General features: G+C 35.5%; 1 long non-coding RNA gene across 1 annotated transcript; it reads left to right on the top strand.

Annotated features, from left to right (window-relative positions):
* The first annotated feature begins 5,990 nt into the window (after positions 1 to 5,990).
* On the top strand, positions 5,991 to 10,084 carry LOC136841692 (uncharacterized). Its single transcript, XR_010854069.1, has 3 exons — positions 5,991 to 7,252; positions 8,495 to 8,693; positions 9,759 to 10,084. It is a non-coding gene; the product is annotated as an uncharacterized lncRNA (long non-coding RNA).
* The last annotated feature ends 6,374 nt before the right edge of the window (positions 10,085 to 16,458 follow it).

The raw sequence follows: 16,458 nt of genomic DNA, 5'->3' as shown, positions 1-16,458 counted from the left end.
ATGAACCAGCAACGCGTTTGCGAGTCAGTCGGCTCTCTGGTCTCCTACAATAAACTTGTCACCAAGACGTCGTCTCATTGCAAACCCAACACGAACTAAAATACATTCTGCTGATTATCAAAAGGAAACGTTATATTATCCCTTGAAATAAAATCATAATATGCATCTCCCTAAAAATGGTAAAAAAAAAAAAAAAAAAAAAAAACAGGAAAATATGAATGAATTCAGGAGTGTTCCTGATGCTGCAATGTTATGTTTCGTAAATGAGGTTCACCTGGATACAGAGGTGATACAGGGAATGTCTGCGTTCGAATCGGTGCACTTGAATCACTGGATAATGATAATTACCGCCTGATATTGTCAAGCGTGTTCACCATTCTAAATTTAACACAAAGATTTCTCAGAGCTATGCAGACTGTTATTTCATTTTGATTTCAGGAAATTTTACTACATTTTAATAGTCATAAAATCAATTTCATTGCAATCGTTTACACATTCGGAGTGATTACAAGCAGTAACTGCACTCTACAAAACCAGAGTATACCTATGTTTAACTTGAAGTTACAGTATGATAGGCTATACGAGTCATTTTGGATATAATTTGCTGATAATTTTCTTAAGGACTTTTTCTCCTTTCGAAATAACAGGACCATAAAAATAACATGGACCTATAATGTCCTAAGTCTTTATGACGTTTGGGTTATGGGCCTATCTTATATTCAGCGGTTTTTTTTGTGGTTTTTGTTGTGGTTATTCTTGTTTTGGTTTCTGCTGTTATGGTGCTTGTAGTGCCTTCAAAACTTTTCATATGGTAACCTAACATTGCAGAATAAATATAGACCTATTCATAAAATACTGGTGCAAAGAATTATCTGCTTACTCTTGTTAATTGAAATTTGGTAATTTGTTTTAATTAAAAGTAATCGAGATCTTTATGAATAAAGTCTTCGCTAGAATATTCTCCTAACAACAGAGAGAGGAGAATTACCGACTCTTATGTACCCTTTTGTCTACAAGAATGCCCCCAAATGCAATTGAATCATGGGCTACTCGCAGACTGGTTTGGATCATCTCATACATAACTTTTTCAGCTATCATTTATTTTCTTTCTTTTTTCGTTAAGTATACTATGATGCCTTCCCACCATAGGCTTCATTTTCATAGAAGTGGTACAGCAGCCTTATCACAGTAATATAATTTGTTATCCCTTTTGTAAATATATTTTCAAAAGAGTTCATTGGCAGCAGTTTGATAGTTGTACGTTAGGCTGAGACAGTCCTATAGGGTCCCATACACTGAACGATTGTCTGAATGATTGTCTGTATTGTTCGCGAAAACGTGTATGGGCTTGTCTGAAAGCAAAACTGGGCGGAGTTTCGTGGTCTGAACGATCTCAGCGGGAATCTGTCACGGCCAGGTTACTGGCTTGCGACTTATGTCTGTCATACACAGGTCGTGCAATGTATCTGTTTGTCTGCCGATATCTTCTTCAGTATCTCAGCAACCCTTGACGTGTAAAGACGTATTGTGTAGGCCTAGACTACCACAGAATGAATTCTGCATTTGCAGATAGGGAATTCTGGGTAGAATTCATAGAGTTTGTGTTATTTATTTATTATTTGTTTTGCAGGGAAGCAGTAATTGTTTTGTATTTAATTTATAAGTTCAAGACAAATTTTTAAGTGCATCTACTGAAACATTTTCTTATGTTAGTTTTGTATTACTTTCTTAGTCTATTAGAACTCAATATGACGTTAATAGACCTACACTCAGTTACTTTTTTGAAAAAGACTTCAGGTTTTTACGTTTTAAAGAAATTTTTGGTGTAAGTTATTTAATTCTTATTCAGCTTATATAACAGTATTAATATTTTTTTTGTTTTTGCATACAATATGATTTTTATTGACCCGTGAGAAGAGGTCTTAAATTACCCAATTCATTTGTATTTCCATAAGCTATACATTTCGCCAAACCATTACAGTTCAATTCAGTGTTCTCAGTGAGATTTGCTTAGTAATAATAATTTATAAAACTAATAACTAAAATACCTCATTTAATACACGGTGCCCAGTTTATATAGGTCTTTTTCAATTAACTTTGACTTTCAAAGTTTCTGTTAATTGAAAAGTAGGCCTATTTTTTAGAGTAATCATTTGGCGAACTGCACTGTATTATATAATACTAGATTCACCTTCTTATAAATTGGCTGTAAAATTTACATAATGGCTTTGCAAGTCTAGGGAATTATTTAGCCATTAAGCCCTTTGTTGGCCGACTCGGTAGAGCTTCAGACTGTCATTCGATGGGCCGGAGTTCAATTCCCGTGGCCGGCTGATGAAGAGTTAGAGGAATTTATTTCTGGTGATAGAAATTCATTTCTCGCTATAATGTGGTTCGGATTCCACAATAAGCTGTAGGTCCCGTTGCTAAGTAACCAAATGGTTCTTAGCCACGTAAAATAAGTCTAATCCTTCGGGCCAGCCCTAGGAGAGCTGTTAATCAGCTCAGTGGTCTGGTAAAACTAAGGTATACTTACTTACTTAAGAGATTGTGCGGATATAAATGTCGAAAACTCCAAGTCCTCATAAGGGCGACCAGTGGCGAGGTACCTCGGTGTTGCCAGTAGTCTTCCATGAGATGTAATAGATTTATTCATAAGCGTATCTTTCTTTTCGATGGCAGGAGACACTAAAGATAATAATTTTAAGTAAGTGTCCTCGTCCATATGTAAATAATTAAACCAGGCTCCTGGGTCTAAGAAGTTCCTTGAGCACAGCATTGTGAGAAAGTTCATATCTCTTAGTCAACCACTGTTTCACACATTTCCTTTTCTCTCTTTTAGGCTTTTCTAATTCTGCCTCAACGTAGGCGGCAGCCACAGCTCCTAACAATATCGCACACGTCTCTTCTAGAGGTGATGCCATGTCTTCCCGAGACAAAAACTTTCTTCAAACTGAAATCGGTGCAGAGATCTCGTCCATACTGTCTGAATAGTGTGTGTGTGTGTGTGTGTGTGTGTGTGTGTGTGTGTCGATAATGACAATCGTTCAGACAGCTGTTCAGACAGTCATTGAGTGTATGGGGTCCTTATGATTAATCTGTGTGTGCTATTGGCTACGTGCCCACAAGTTTTACTTTTATTCTCTGTGGTATTACAATTCCTATGACCATCCACGTATGTATGTGTATGTGCACTTGATTATATGTGTACACTAGGAAAGAAAAGTGAGGATACAATTTTCATTAGATTTCGTTCATCGAATTTTTTTTTTCTTACAGAAAACACATAATCTCGGTAAATTTACTCTAGAATATGAAAATACAATGCAAATTATATCATATATGTTAAATCTGCAAAACAAAAACGTTCAAATACTTAAAAACATCATGCATGTCCGAAGTAATCAGAATTTCTCAGATGACTTCGTTCATAGAGATCTAAAAGATAGTGTATGGATATCTCGGTGTAGTACTGTTTATCAGAACGGCAATATTTACTCGTTTTCCGTTATGAACAGGCTTATTATTGCACCATCATACGAGGTAATGATAATTTCTTTAATTTTTACACATTCATATTTGTATTTCACGGTGTTAAAGGTCAGCTGGAATTAATGGCAGTAAATGTTGTGACACCTAGGGCAGGTTGACCCAATCTATTTAAATCCGCAAGAGCGTTCTCTATGATGTGTGGAGTACCCCAATAACTTCAGCGGGAAAACACAAGTAACTGGATGTTTCTTAACATTGCCATAGTCTCTCTCTCTCTCTCTCTCTCTCTCTCTCTCTCTCCATTGCTAAAACATACTGTACAAATATAGTATCGCTCAATCTCTAAAAGAAAAAATAATGAAATGAGCAGCTCTACATGTAGGCCTAGGCTTACAACAACAGCAACTCTCTCTCTCTCTCTCTCTCTCTCTCTCCATTGCTAAAACATACGATACAAATATAGTATCGCTCAATCTCTGAAAGAAAAAAAAATAATGAAATGAGTAGCTCTACGTACAGGCCTAGGCTTACACAACAGCAACTCTCTCTCTCTCTCTCTCTCTCTCTCTCTCTCTCTCTCTCTCTCTCTCTCTCTCTCTCTCTCTTTCCATAACATTGCATTCGTTCCTTTATTGTTCCCCAAGTTTTCCGTTGGACATTGCTCAAATTTAACTCTTGATTTCATTATGGAAGACCGCGTTTCCGATTATGCAAGCATTCCGTTTATTGTGGTGTCATAAATTCATATGTGCAAGGTTACTTCGTAGGTTATGTGGAAAAATGTTTATTTTGCTCAGAACTGTCGCTGCAAATTACAACTTGAACGAATACTGTAAAGCTTACTACTGCATTTAAGTATCAATGATTTCAGAACTGTAGCATATGATTGAAAGTTATAGGAGGTCAAGCAAAAAACAAACACAATAAGACTGAAGCTCCTCCCCTTTCTAAAGTTGCCAGATGTCTCATTATTTAGCAATATATGTCCGAAGATTTAAAAAAACTGTATCCTCACTTTTCTTGCCGAGTGTACATTCCACTTTATGCATATACATTATATATCGTGGAGTTGAATCTAGTATATTAATTAAAAGCTACTCTGTCTCAACGGGTGCGGATAGAAAACTATTTGCCATCAGAAATTGACGTGTAGGCCCATGTCCTATCATTGTCTCAAAATATAAGAATTTGATGTGTAGGCCTAATCTCGCAATGATATTAACATTTGACGTGGCTGCATAAGTCTATGCTTCATTTCAATTAATGTAGTCTATGTGGGATCGTTTATTTAGGTCAACCCCAATTTAAAAGAAAAACAAAGTAAGATGCTAGTGTATTTAGGCTGCGCATGATTAAAAAAAAGATACACAGACTAAATAATCCAAGATCATAATGATATATAACTTAATATATCTTTTATCGGAGATATCAATTGCATACTTCACAATTCCGAGAACTACATGACCGAACCGAGCCAAATCCGCACTGGCATTAATTTGGACTGTTAACCAGTGTGACGTCGTTCCTCCCTCGAGACCTAGCCAATCACTGGTGTGTAGTGGGCGGGGCTTAGCTGCAAAGCTAGGTGGACTCTGCGATAACAACCCTGAATATCCAGGAAGTGCGAGGGTCGTCGGAGGATGGTCGTGAGTGGCACAAAGTGAGAAGAGTTCTGGACAAACTGCTGATGAGTCTTTCCATTAAAATTTCTGCGCAAGGTTCAACACTGAATTAGCATTTAAAGTATTAATCAAGAAGTGGTTGATGTTTTATTCTGAGTACCCCTCATAAGATTAAATGCTAGTGAATATTCTTAATTATAGTTTCATGTAAAGAATGGAAAACCCAATGATATAATGTCTGATTATCCTTTGTGAGAATTTCAGTTTGTCATAACTATATAATCGGCAAATAATGATGGGATTTTGACTTAATTTGCTATTCTATCCTTCTATTATGGCAGTTTTAACATTAATTTGCTTAGCCAAAATGCCCTCTTTCCTGGACAGTGAAAACGATCCAGTTGTAACCAGTATATTTCTTGCACTGAAAAAAATGCGAAAAATCGTGCGATAATACTTTTCATCACTTTGCAAAACGTATCGTTCGCATCTTATTTCTTTTTCATATTCCATATATTAATTAGTTTGAGAAAAAAATTCTTATAAAATTATAATCAATTATAACAAGTAAAAAATAAAACTGCTAGAAAATTCCTTGTTTTATGTAGAATGTTAAGTATTCTGTCCGAATCATTGTGAAGAAGTTCTTTATGTTTAGATATGAGCAGCTTTCCAACCTTGTTAGCAGAGTATAATCTATTAAAGACCTTTCCGGTAAAAGAATGTTATTTTATGCAAACAAGACATAAGTGGGCATGGCATAACTGATATTGTTAGATTACCATCTATTTAAAGATCTTTCTTTTAAATGAAAGAAAGTCATTTAAGTTACCAAAGAAGATATAATTTTCAAAAATATTATATGATTTATAACTTACTTTCTTAAACTAAATACAGTTCGCTTTACTGAAGGGTGGTGAAATACACTGGACGTATGTGGTTTGGTTGGCAAGCCTGCCACACCGCATGTCGAGTAGACCAGTTTCGATGCACGATAACTTATAAATCTTACATACCGCCCATTTTCATTTAAATGTCATAAAAAAGTCAAATTGAGATTTAATATCTTTACAGACATGAAGGAGAATTTAGATATATCAAATAAGGGAATTGGGAATATTGTTTTTATAACTGAATAACTCAATGAGAGTCAAATAGGCCTCAGATAATGATGAATGGTAACGACATATTTATTTGATGAATAGAAACTTTACCCTGGTTACTGGTTTAATTACCCGAGAATGGACGAGCAGACCGACATGGAATTATTATATAATTATGGTCTCCCCTCTATAGAAAAAAAAAAAAAAACTTGTATGAGACAACCAGCATCACTCTTACTTGTCTACAAACGTAGGTTCAAGGGCCTGTTCTGCTTTAACGAATCATAGACCTGTTGTACACTAGTCTATATACCACTAGACTATGCAGGATGCTGTGTATGCAACATAGTTACTTTTTACTTTTGAAAACTCGTGTTGCATAACTTGAATAATTGCTTTACATATCTCTGGGATTATGGCTGGTATCCAGAAACCATGCGATCGCATTTGTCAATACGAAGGCGATCGCGGTTGTATGGTCCCAAACGAAGAACTGTCTTGGTATCCAGAAATCGTACGACGGCCTCAACTCCATCGCATCGCATCGCTGGTTAAGCAGGCTTACCAACATATGCGGTTACTGGGAATGAAATGCCTGGAATCGATGATTACAAGGCTGTATCAGTATCATAGACAATTTCTTTTATTACAGTGTTATTGAATAAAAATGTCCTTATGTCTTTATTATTTATTAGAAAAAGATACTGCATATCTGTAGTATATTTTTTTACTTGATATTTGCTGTCCTGATTCCGCGCGAAAATGTAAACAAAGAGTCAGGAAATACGCAAGCAACTAAACCGGAATATGGAGCGTGCACCCACAATAGCTGATTCTCAGCGTTTAATGCTTGTTAATTTAATAAAGGAGCATGAGAATGTGATCACCGACCGATCTACAGGAAGCAGAACTTTGGAAAAAAAGCGTGAGGCGTTGGGGGGGAAGATGTAACATTCAAGTTTAACGCCATGTATCCTGACCAACCTCCTCGTTCATCAATGCAGTCAAGCGCTGTTTCGACCATGTAAACCGCAGGTAAGAAAGCATTTTTGTTTTGTACTTGTAGTCAGGGCAACTTTAGGCTGCTGTGAGCAAAATGGTGTGTAAACTACCAGTTAGGTTAAAAGAAACTTAGGCTATGGAAGGCCTAGGCTTGTGCTGCCTGTTAAATTGTTAATAATAATCACATGAGGCTAGCCTAGCCTAGCTTATCCAAGGGAACACCAGTTTATCATCTAAAGCTATTATATTATATAAATATATTAATCTTCAAATGAATAGAATGGAGCATATTAGAGTAGGTTAAGGTAGGTTAGGCTAACCAAATCATAGGGGGTCTGAGGGGGCATAGCCCCCAGCTAAATAAGCATGGGTGCTCTAGGAGAGGTTAGGTTAGTAATGTCTAGCTTATTACAAAAGCAGTTGGTGTATCAGGCATTAGGTTTGTATAATTTGACGTGATTTTTTAATTAATGTCTTTTATTATGAAATTTGGGTAATATCGTAATTTAGGTTCAGAATCGCTATGTGGAGGGTCTTACAATTTATTTTCATGGTGGATAGTAGGGCTGGAGCACAGTAGTATTATCGTATTGTTAATGGGTAGATTTTGCTTACAGCCAGTTTATTAGTACTTTAAAAAGTGATGGTAAAACTTTGGCTATTTTTCTTATGGGTATACGAGGTTTTCCAAATTATAAAACTGTTTTAACGTGTGATACCTGCTTGCAAACTGGGCAAAGTTATTGGTTTTAATAAAAGTTTAGGCTGACATTTGAGATCTTGGCTGTTGTTTGCAGGTGGTCAAATGATTTGGGGTAGGATAACACCTGAAATAGGCTAGCCCTTTTTTCAAGTTGAGTTCACACGTAGGCTAGCATGTCTGAAGCCTGCATAATGCCTGCCAGTATGCAAGGCTACGATGATTGTGGCACTTATGTGAACTGCTTAGGCTAGACTATATTAGCTTAGGTGGTATTATTATGCTATATAATATGCAGCTCACTTTCCAGCCACACAAAGCTCACCTTATTTTCTTAAGTGCTCATTAATATTTGTGTAAATGCTCAAATGACATTTCTTATGAATTCAAACATGCGATAGATGTTTTAACTTATTATTCTGGAGGTGGAAGAGAAGTACACAGGACGGTAGGTTTTTTGTTATATTTTGAAATTTCATTGCAATCCGTTTTTAAAGTCACAGTCGTTAGAATAAATTAGAAAACCAATGGGGAAACATATTTTTATTGTAATATTTTTTTTTTTTATTTACTAGAGTGAAGCAGGTAGATGCTGCCATCAAGAAGAATTTATGCAGAACTGGTGGTGGTCCTCCACCATTTCTTCGAAAGTCTTCCGAAGAGTTTGTCATAGCTGCATCACTGATGACAGAAGAGTTAACCATGGACAAGATGCGATTGAAACATTTCATCCAGTTGATGAAACAGAAGAGCCCATACGTGATGTTAGATTAAGTAAGTGCTCTGATGTTTTCAAGAATGAAATATATAAACTAGTGAACCTTCAACTTTTTGATGTCCATTACACTCTTCCTGTCAGGAAAGTTTGTAATGCCTTTGGGGAAAGCAAAATGGTTATGTTTTTATTATTGATGGCTGGGTTTAAGATAACATTTTAATGCTGTGTGACCCTAAAGGTTCCAGCACTTGTATACTCAGTTCAGAAGTGTGAACGCTTAGTTGGAAGGACATGTGAATATGTTGATTTGCCAGATTTCAGTAAAGCTTTTTAAAATCACGGGTAGGCCTCTTAAATAGGTTACTATTTAGTGCCCAAAAGATTTTATAGCCTAGCATCTTTCACTGTTTTGCACATATTTAAGCCTAGAAGCAATACTATGCTAGAAGATGGTGTAATTAATGAAGTATCTAATTCAACACAAGTAATTTTAGCAATTTTTCATTATATATATGTATATAATTGTATAATAATACATATGTAATGTATATATATACAGTATATATATATATATATATATATATATATATATATATATATATATATATATATATATATATATATTATATATATATATATTATATATATTATATATATGTGTATATATATATATATATATATATATATATATATATATATATATATATATATATATATATATATATATATATATATATATATATATATATATATATATATAGAAATATATATATATATATAGAAATATATATATATATATATATATATATATATATATATATATATATATATATATATATATATATGTATATATATATATATATATGTATATGTATATATATATATATGTATATATATATATATATGTATATATATATATATATATATATATATATATATATATATATATATATATATATATATATATATATATATATATATATATATATATATATATATATATATATATATATATATATCTATATATATATATATGTGTGTGTGTGTGTGTGTATTGCAGAAGGGATTTACAACTAAGGTGCAGTAGATCAATTATTTATTTATTTACTTATTATTTTCAGGTATTACGGAGCCACTGCCTTTAACCTCAGCACAATTAGAAAGTGGTGTTTCATTTAATGATGCTACCTCTACAATACAATCAAGATCAACTTAAAGATTGCCCTCGCCTTCTGCAGGACTCTGGCTCTTGCGTTGGCAGCCCGTTATGATATAATTCTTAAACTAGTGTTTCTGAATAATTTGTATTAGACATCATAAGTAAAGTTCTAAATAATGGTGTTCTGATTTGACCTGAAGCACAGTTGTATTCAAATTTTTTTATCACCATTTTCATCTTGCAAGTACAACAGTCATGTCTTTCTCAAGGTGTCAACAACTATGGTAAGAGTTCCTGAATAAATCTTTTCTTATGTAAAAAATATTTATCCTTCATCCTTTCAGTCAATTCTAGTAATCTAGAATGAATTACCTCTTTTTAACCCTAGATTGCTTTTGCCATTGAATATTTTTTTCAGGATGAACCAAAAAATAAATAAATAAAATAAATCCATTAGTGTTTCTTTTTAAAGGCAAACATGTAAGTTATATTTTCATATTTCATTAAGTCAATTAGAAGTGTATTTTCATTTTCTTGGTATCGGGTACAATTTGCTATGCACATACAGCTGCTAGTAGCTCTCTGACAAAAGCATTCTTGGTTTAATGTGCTGTCACTATCCAGTTCAATATTTAAAGGGTTCTTAAATGATGCAAGTGATAAGATTATAGATTTATTGTTATTAAAGTGCAAATCACCAGAACTGAGGGTTCCTTGCACTGTACGCAAAACAGCTGCAATATCATCCTAGGTGCATTTTTGGGATGTACAAAATTTGGAAAAATATACTTTAAACCTAATTAACACAAAAATACACAATCTCTCAACCTATAAAAAAAAACTGTCAACAATGTGGGCCCTACAATGAGCTTCTTGGGTATTGTCAGCCCTTTCAATGATACCCACATCAGGTTCATCAGCATCATCCAATTCAAGATTTTCTTCATCCTGTAAAGGTATTCTGTTTGTTATGGCACAAACATGAAGGACTGCACAAGCAATTATTATGTTCTTAGAGTTATTCAACTTTATTCTAACTGGTATTGATAACTGCAAACAGTTTTTTAAGTAGTCCTATGGCACGTTCTATAAGATTGCGAGTTTTGGTGTGCGCAGCATTATAACGTCTTTGTTTGTGTGTATTGGGAGCAAGAAATGGTGTCATTATGTAAGAATGGCATGGATAACCACTGTCTCCCAACAAAAAGCCTCTATACATGCCCGCTTCTAGGCTCTGTGCTAGTCTTGAGGTAGAAAATATTTTGGAGTCATGAGCAATGAACCCTAAGCCCATGAGATCTACCTGTGGCCTCCCACAAAACAATAAAGAATCCTAAATTAGCCTGTCAAGAAAATGCATTTCCACATCCTCCAAATTAGCTTTATGAAAAAAAAATATATTAACATCCTCCATGTATGGGTTGTTTGTAAATCGTTTCTCCAAGTATGCCTATCACTAAAATTACATCACCGAACATAGCTCTCTGCAAAATTGAATCATGCCATCCTCCACATAACATATTTTTATATTCACTAGGCTAGGGAATGGCAATTGGTAAAATTCTAGTTTACTTACGGATGCATATTCAAGTCAGGAGGGGGGTCCAGAGGGTGAAGCCCCGGGTCTTGGAAAGGAACAGGATTCTAAGTTGTAAAACTAAGGTATATTTAACTTCTAAGTTGGGTTAGGTATCTGGCTATTAGCCTAAAGGAAATACTGAAAATTCCTTAATAAATATATCAATGCAGAGAGAGACAAGAGATGCTTCTCTCCTTAACTAAACTAGAATTTTATATATATGGCCTGTCATGCATCAGGAATTTGGCTTGTATTTGGCAATTCACTGCCTGTGAAAGCCATCGGCAATACATATAGGTAGCCACTACCATAGGCAATTAGCTTCATACTTCTCTTAAAAGGCTTGGGCAATCTCACTTTCGCATCACATGCAACCTAGCCTAGTCATTTACACCGCACCATATACTTTCTAATTTCCTTATTATAAAGAGCCTCCTACGAGGAATTTCACGCTTGCATCACCTAGTAGTTTCCCTGTGAGCTTCAGTGGCTGTACTGATTTCAACTTTCTTGGGCAATATAACACTAACACATTAAGATTTCTAGACGTATACCAATTAAATACGCAATTTTGTATTGAAAAGGAAACTCTAAACACGTCAACGAAGCCTATTTTGAAGGAAAAGAATTCCAACAGAGGTGCCTGACTGTGGTTGTTTTTGTTACGATGAGCTCGAATTCATCCGTCGTCGGCAGGCAAAGACTTCTTAAAAGTATTCTTTTCAAGACCTTTGTTGTGCTGTTATTCAGGTCTTTTTACCAAAAATTGTTTCATATTTTCGATAGACATTGTAGATAAATCACTTTGGCAAACGTATATTGATGCAGAGTTGAAATTTACATTCTTTCAATTCTGCCATCGCAAGGGGGTACCCATGCGACGCCTCCTTCACCATGGTTCCAAAATTACATTGTTAACTGCGAATGCCTGCGTATGATCGTGTGGTTTCTGGATACGGCAACACCATGACGATCGCATACAACGAACCGTCGTATGATTTCTGGATACGAGCCTATATGTCCCCTGTAACGACCAGTGGCGCCGAAGCGAAGTGTGGCCAGCAACCTCTCGTACAGTGATGCTGGTTGTCTCATACAAGTTTGTTTTTTATTTCTAGAAAGAGGGGAGACCATATATAAAATTCCATGTCAGTCTGCTCGTCCATTCTCGGGTAATCAAACCAGGGTAAAGTTTCAATTCATTAAATAAATATGTCGTTACCATTCATCATTATCTTTGGCCTATTTGACTCCCGTTAAGTTATTGAATTATAAGACCACATCGGCCTAAAAATTTTGAGTGCGAAAATAAAACCCTCTACAGACCGAAAAAAAATAGTATAGGCCAAGTCACAAGAAAAATAATTATTACCACAGTTATTAAAAGAAACATAAGTAAAGAAAGAACGTTAATGATTTTAATTTCCTTCATATGGAATGTTATTTAGCTCGGCTACCATAATACTGATTGCCCATATAATATCCATTAGCAAGTGACTCATTTACCTGTTTTAGGTTAAGCCAACCTTGTACTTGCACTGGCTCTTGCTCTAGAGCAACTCATAACTGAATGACTGAGAAACTGTCAATCTGTCAACGTGGCACATCATGCGCCTGTAAAGCCTGGCGAATAGTTGCCAGATACCGCTTCCTGATCACTGCCATACGGCTTTTGTCTGAAACGTTAAGGGAACTGATGCAATGTTTTATAATCTGGTTGTACTAACCTTGTACTGTTTTTCATAGATCTCTAGTTCTAATGAACACTTTTTAGAAAGATAATTTCTAGCCATAATTTTTGCAGATATCTTTCTAGAAGTTCAGCTGAAGTTTGTTGGAATCAGTATTATCTATTGCTACCGATGATATATTCCTATTTCCTCATCTACAGGATGAATTGATTATTGTTCCGCGGTCTTATCATTTTACACCATTCGCCTTTTAGCCTGCTGTCATCATTGATAGTAAGGAGAACTCATTTGAACTATTCAGATAAACTATATAAAAGTTCTTTCATTACACAAGACTAAATTCTTAGTTTCAACATTAGAGCTGTTGATTAAACTTGCTGGTCTTCAATGTAAACACTTATTATGATAAATATTAAATTTATAAATGAAGAGCAGCAATGAGTTAGAAATTATAGTTGCACTTGCAAAAATCTCCCTCTTGCTTCTCAGCAAAAATCACAGTTGGAATGAAGTTGATACCCATATTCTACTTGACCTCTCCAAATAGCTACACTGCAGTGTAAAAAGTATATCTTAGTTTAACCAGACCACTGAGCTGATTAACAGCTCTCCTAGGGCTGGCCCGAAGGATTAGATTTATTTTACGTGGCTAAGAACCAATTGGTTACCTAGCAACGGGACCTACAGCTTATTGTGGAATCCGAACCACATTATGACGAGAAATGAACTTCTATCACCAGGAATAAAGTCCTCTAATTCTTCATTGGCCGGTCGGAGAGTCGAACGCTGGGCCAACAATACTGCAGTGTAGCCAGCTATATTTCAGTGCACTGGACTATAGTCGGCAGGAGATGGTGTTTGTTTGTTCACAGTCAGCTTCATACCCGTGAAGTAAGCGTACCAGATGTCGCATCGCTTCATTAATTGGAAGACTGGCGTTGTCCTCTGTAGTGTATATTGAAAATAACCTCCACTGTAGCACACATATATTGGAAGACATACCGCTGTTCCTTGTTTTACGTGCTCATTCTTAAGTGATTGTTGTATTTTGTTGATTTTATTAAAGTTACACAGATCTGGTAAAAAAAAAAAAAAAATAACTCACTCCTATACATTTTCTATTTTGCTTGCAATGTCTATTTATTGAGAAAGTCGAAACTTTCCCCTTTTATATTTTATTAAATGCTTGGAAAATATTGTAATCTGTTGTAATATTTGACGCTAATTTTCATTCTCCTTGGATAAGCCCGGGTTTGTGTTTTATCCCGAATCCCGTCTAGGTATTTTGACGGAATGTGAATACTGAAGGTATATCTAGGTGATACATCTTCATGTCAAAATTCGTTGTCTCTCGTTGACAGGCCATTCATCCACGACAATTTACCCTACCGACATTAAAAAAAAAAAAAAAAAAAAAAATATATATATATATATATATATATATATATATATATATATATATATATATATGAAAATAAGAAGGCCCATAAAACACTATTTAAACGTTGAAACCATATATTTCGGGCACTTGTTTCTGTGCCCCTGTTCACTGGTAGAATATGGACAGGTGGAAAGTTACAATGGTATATATACAAAAACATGAAGGTGTGGCCTTAGGCCTCCGATGTTAAGGAGGTGGCGTTTCTTAAGAAGGAGGAGATTGACCAAATTCCCTAGTGGTTTTTGGCCTCATTAGCTCCCGTTTGGCGATGGATCTGGCGGTCGCGCTTCTTGGGTCATCTTCTTCAAAAGGGGTCCGAGGAATAAGGTGTCAATGGCATCCGATTTCCAATGTCCTCCTGACAGGTTCATATTGTTGGTTTGATTGATGATAGCAGATTCCAGCATCTTTCTTTTGTACGGACAGCTACTCTTGAAAACCAACTCCGCCCCACTCCAGTTAATGACATGCCCTGTATTTCTAATATGTAGGAAAATTCCCGAACTCTCCGAAGCGTAAGGTACTGATCTTTTGTGCTCTGTTATTCTTTGCGAGAGCGATCTACCTGTCTCGCCTACATAGATGTCATGACAATTACTACACGGTATCTTGTAAACTCCGGCTTCTTCCCTTTTGTTATTTAAGTATACGTTAACGAGCGAACTCCCGATGGATTTGGGATAATGGAAAATGAAAGGATTATTAGAACTGAGTTGCTCGGTGGCCTTTTGGATGTTTTCATCGTATGGAAGCTTTATTTTGTTGTTGAAATCTATTTGTCTGTTGTGAGTGGGACCTCTGTAGTATATTTTATTTGCTTTATTAATAGCCCTCTCGATAATGTGTGGTGGATAGAGCAGTTTGCGTTAGGTGTTGGCGGATCGTGTTAAATTCTTGATCCAGGTACTCATTTGAACATATCCTAAGTCCTCTGAGGAATAGGTTGCACCCTACCATGATTTTTACGGAGACGTCGTGGTAGCTTAAGAAATGAATGTAGGAGACAGCGAAGGTGGGTTTTCTATATACTGTAAATGCATACCTGTTCTGTTTTCTTATGATCAGTACATCTAGGAACGGCAGTTTTCCGTCCTTTTCCCATTCTGTTTTAAATTTTATGGTCGGAACTAGCGAATTTAGCCAATTAAAAATTCATTAAAGTCCCCAGCTATTGTCCCAGAAAGTAAAGATATCATCTACGTATCTAAGCCAGATCATATTATGGGGTTTGATAGACGACAAAAGTTCTGTTTCGAAATATTCCATGTACAAGTTTGCTAGAAGGGGTGATAGGGACTTCCCATGCTACAGCCAAATTTTTGTTTGTAAAAATTACCATTGAAAGAAAACACGTTGTTAGTTACACAGAGGTTGATAAGTTTTAAAGTTTTATCTATGCCAAGAGGAAAATGGTCTTCATATGGTTGTAACTTCCTCTCTAAGAAAAACAACACGTCGGCAATCGGGACTTTAGTAAATAATGAATCGACGTCTAGACTGAGCAGTTTGATGTTGTTTGAGGGGATGTTTAAACTATTAAATTTTTGTATGAAATCTTCTGCATGTTTGACGTGGGAGGATGAGAAGGTTCCTAGAAAGGGTGATAACAAGTCTGCGAGCCATTTTGATAATTTGTACATGAAAGAGCCCCTGCTAGATATTATGGGGCGTAGAGGAATCCCATCTTTATGTGTTTTCGGAGGCCGTAAAAATAGGGGAGAGAGGGGTTGATTACCTTGAATGTCTCTAGTAATTCTATGTCTTTTTATTGCCCCTATGGTTCTAACTGATTTGTTAAACTGAGCAGCAATATTTGTTGTGGGATCTTTCGTTAATTTGTCGTAGGTCTCTCGCATCGTTTAGAAGTTCTTGAACTTTATTGATGTATGTCTCCTTGTCTAACAGAACTATTTTCCGTCTTTGTCAGATTTTGTGATGATGATATCCCCTT

Source organism: Macrobrachium rosenbergii, chromosome 1, assembly GCF_040412425.1.
Source record: "Macrobrachium rosenbergii isolate ZJJX-2024 chromosome 1, ASM4041242v1, whole genome shotgun sequence".
Taxonomy (NCBI): Eukaryota; Metazoa; Arthropoda; class Malacostraca; order Decapoda; family Palaemonidae; genus Macrobrachium; species Macrobrachium rosenbergii.
This window is presented reverse-complemented; position numbering and strand designations above follow the sequence as displayed.